This window comes from Panulirus ornatus, chromosome 58 (genome assembly GCF_036320965.1).
Source record: "Panulirus ornatus isolate Po-2019 chromosome 58, ASM3632096v1, whole genome shotgun sequence".
Taxonomy (NCBI): Eukaryota; Metazoa; Arthropoda; class Malacostraca; order Decapoda; family Palinuridae; genus Panulirus; species Panulirus ornatus.
In genome coordinates, this window is record NC_092281.1 from 22174994 (window position 1) to 22179718 (window position 4725).

The following is a 4725-nucleotide window of genomic DNA, read 5'->3' on the forward strand; positions in this document are numbered from 1 at the left end:
CGTAAGCCTGGCTTCACGGACGATTATGTTTGTATTCGTCAGATATCCACTCACGGACGGTCGTACTAGGCCTCACGGACACTGACGGTTACGTAAGCCTGGCTTCACGGACGATTATGTTTTTTATTCGTCAGATATCCACTCACGGACGGCCGTACCAGGCCTCAAGGACACTGACGGTTACGTAAGCCTGGCTTCACGGACGATTGTGTTTGTATTCGTCAGATATCCACTCACGGACGGCCGTACTAGGCCTCACGGACACTGACGGTTACGTAAGCCTGGCTTCACGGACGATTATGTTTGTATTCGTCAGATATCCACTCACGGACGGCCGTACTAGGCCTCACGGACACTGACGGTTACGTAAGCCTGGCTCAACGGACGACTATGTTTGTTTTCGTCAGGTGCCCAGCCACGGACGGTCACATCAGATTACGTGCAATCTAACTCCTTTCCTTCGTTATTCATTATGGATAATAGGGAGAGTCTCGAAAATCCGAACCCTCAGATGGATTCACTTTGTTTCATTAGTCGGACAAGTGTTCAATATATTGCATGACGCACTCGCTGCAAGTTCGTGTCATGCAATTTGAACATCTGTTGAACTTCAGGTACAACATTAGTGAATTCTTTCCGTGAGTCCGGATCTTGAAGGGAAGCAGTAAATCGGATAACGCCCGAGAAATACATCTTATTTCCTTAATTTCTTACTCTTTCGCCGTTTCTCGCGGTAGCGATGTAGCGCCAAAGAAAATCCCTCATTCGCTCCACATTCATCCTCGAGTTGCCATGTCTGTCACAATTTACAGTATTTTTTTCTGTTCTTAATCCGATAACAAGTTTTTTTTTTCGCGTTGATAATAACTGTGAAAACAGGGATGTTCATGATGAACGATACATTGAATAGAACATAACCAAATGCCCGAAAATATATAGAGGAGCTGCGCACAATAAGAACAATGGGGCCGTAACAAAGGGTGGGGGTGTTAAACAGACAGTCTCTACAGCAAACACCGTTGGTCATTGATGATGCTCACAATGGCTTGCGAAGGGCGACTGTTGCCGTAATGACGGGCAAACGCTCCTAACGATTGACGTCATTCTATGCCGAGGTCATCCGTTAGGTCAGAAAAGGCGTCGAATAATAATGATAGAAAAAGAGAAGTGTATTTGTGATCCATCATAAGGTCGCACAGATACGGCGTAACGAGATGATAATAACGGAGGTGCGCGTTGTCCTATACAACGATTGGGAGTAGAGCGCAGCAGGAGACCACATGGTATGTTCTCTGGTAATCTCATTAGCCAGCGGAAAAAATCTCTGGAGACCTGGTGTGTGTTAATTGTAATTCGCTTACATCTGACACGTGTTCGTTGGGCCTCCCAGCCACCTCAGCGAGTTAAGGTCCCATTAAGTGTATGTAGTAGTAGTAGTAGTTGGTGTGATAACAGGTTTTGAAGAGATAAGAAGAGATATAAGGATAGAAAATGTCTTAAGGGTATCTTGATTCTCGTCTCCACAGGCCCAGTATCTCTTGATTTCTTTCACAAGTCCTATCTTCTTTTCCATTTCCTCGCATTGTTGACACATTAATTGCATATCTGCTTCGTGATGCAAATCCATATTTATTTCCACACCGACTTGTCACTGGGGTTAATCACCCTGTACTGAGGGTTGTTGGTTTGTGTTTATCGAGCGTGATTTATTCATAACCAGTGGCTCGCTTGGCCTATCCTGATTTCCCGGGACCACCAATTACTGCCTCTCTGTCTATTGGCATCTTACGGTTACCGGATTACCACCGTAACGGATATTCCCAAGCAGGTAATCCTAGTCGAATTCAGTAGCTACACGTCTTCAAGTCACAAGTTATCATGTAATATCATTTATTCATATTTGGTAAATGCTGGTACATAGCCTTAGACAGCCGTGCTTGATGCATAGTTTTCAAACAGCCGTACGTACATTTGTAAGCATTTTTAGTTCAGTTATACAGGTCCTTTCACGACAATTATGTTGAATTATGTTACCTATATATCTTTTATTTGTCTAAAGAAGAACACAAAAGTAAAGGAGGTTAGATATCTGTGCTGAAGTAACTATCCCCGTTTTATTTTCTGTCATCCTCTTTGGCCAAAAGTTCGCTGTATATTTGATACTGGAAAAAAGTAATGTGATATTTGTGGCGACACTTGGTAATGACAACGACGTCATGGTGGGGGATCCCGGAGACCAATTTTTATCATTAATTTTGTTGTCTCCTTTGATTATCAAATATCCGGGGGGCGTTATTCCCCAGGTATGCCAACGAGGTATGAAAAATAAGACATTATCATTTTTTGATTCTGGCTCGGCATTTTTGCTGCAGTTCGTGCGAGGGGAGGCGGGGCCGCTGCGCCTGCCGGTATAGTTGCTAGCTCGTTCCAGCACAGGATAATCGCTAAACATTTGCATGTTAATTCGAGTACGAGTGTTCGGACCTTGGCAGGGATTCGAACCCGTATGCATGTGTGCGTGTGTGTGTGTATGTGTGTGTGTGTGTGTGTGTGTGTGTGTGTGTGTGTGTGTTCATAAGCAATAGCCATACGCCATCATTTCATTGTCTAGTCATACATGGGAGCTTTTTATGCGTATACGAATCATTCATACATACATTAAGATTCTTACACCAGTATCATCCCAACCTTAAATATTACCTTCAGTTTTGGTCTCTGCTTGAAAACAAAAACAAAAAAAAAACGTACTGTGAAGCAAATCCTCTGAGAGCAGACTAGACGATTTAAGATTACTGAACTAACAAAAAAGAAATTTTTAAGATGTGATCTAAGTTATCTGAAGCAGTGATTATGTCGGATAAAAGCATCAAGTTAAGGATAGGTTTGTTTGCTGTTACTCGCACTGATGGACACAAACGCGTTGGCAAATACATTTTACATCGAATGAGGAAAAAAGTACTTCATTCAACGGTGTTGTTAACACATGGAATGATTTACCAGTGAGAATAATTGAAAGCGCGATTACAGATACGTGTAAGAATAGACTTGAGGAGTATACTTGGCTTCATGTCCACACGGTTGACATTATTAGCGCGTCCTTAGTCGCATATAAAGTTTATTGCTAGTTCTCTTTAAATCATTTATACTCTGTTCTCCTCTTACTACAGCAGAGTTTCTGATCTAAACTATTACTTACACCCGCGTTTGGACCCTGTGTTATGTTGGTGTGTGAATTCTTCTGTATCATACGCTAGACCCATCATGCACCAGACTCCATTAATACGCCGTCATACGCTAGACCCATCATACACTGTCATACACCAGACCTGTCATACACCGTGAAAAACACCAGACCCATCATTCACCAAACTACACGCACCGTCATACACCAGACCCATCATACACCAGACCCTTCACACACCGTCATACACCAGACCCTTCACACACCGTTATACACCAGACCCTTCACACACCGTCATACACCAGACCCATCATTCACTAGACCCTTCACACACCGTCATACACCAGACCCATCATTCACTAGACCCTTCACACACCGTCATACACCAGACCCATCATTCACCAGACGCATCATTCACCGCAACACACCAGACTTTCCCATCCTGCCACAAAACAAGTCCACACCAGGTCCATCTTGTGGACACGTCGCCAGCTGAGACGTACAGTGTAAAGATCCCAGCAGGGCCCCGAGAAAGAGAGAGAGAGAGAGAGAGAGAGAGAGAGAGAGAGAGAGAGAGAGAGAGAGAGAGAGAGAGAGAGAGATGGGATGCTGATAGACGCACAGGAGAGATAGTGATGTTAATAGACCCAGAGAAGAGATAGTGAATGACTGAGGGGAGGGAGTGGAGGCAGAATAAGTGATGGAAGTGGGAATGAGACGAGGCGAATGGATGAAAGATAGAAGGAGCGGCGAGGAGATACACAGTGAGTTTCAGTGAAACATACTGGAGGAATGAAGGAGGACAAAGGGATGGTAGGAACGGAACAGAGAGAGAGAGAGAGAGAGAGAGAGAGAGAGAGAGAGAGAGAGAGAGAGAGAGAGAGAGAGTGCAAGGGAAAGAGAAGGGAGAGATATAAAGGAGTGAGAACTAGAGGGAGGTTAGGGAGAGACGAAGAAGCAGATAAAAAGGAGGCTAGAGAGATGGAGGAAGCAAAGGGGTGGTTTAAGAAGAATGAATCAAGAGAGATGGAGAGAATGTTGAAGATATAGATGAAGGAGGATTTAGTCAATCAGGAGGGATGAAGGGAAGTGCACTAGGGTTAAACCCTCAACGTCTTGAACATGTGAGGGTCAGGTCAAAGGTCACGTCGTCCAAACCCAAGGGTCGAACCGTCATGCTGGGGTCGTACTGTCATCCTTGGGGATCGTAAAGTTGTGCTTCAAGATTATTTGAAAAAAAAAGTTTGTATAAGTAAATTCTCTCTCTCTCTCTCTCTCTCTCTCTCTCTCTCTCTCTCTCTCTCTCTCTCTCTCTCTCTCTCTCTCTCTCTCTCTCTCTCTCTCCCCCACCAGGCTTTCCGGAGATGCATGAGACGTCTGGGTTGAGAGAGCCATCATTTACCATATTGAAAGCATCTGATTTGTCATTCCAGCTAAGAAGAAAGCAAGAAAGCCTTCCTTCATGCGCGTCCCCTGTTTCCCGTATGATCGAGGTAGCGTCAGGGACAGATGGCTAAGCCTTGGGAGGAAAAACAAAACAAAAC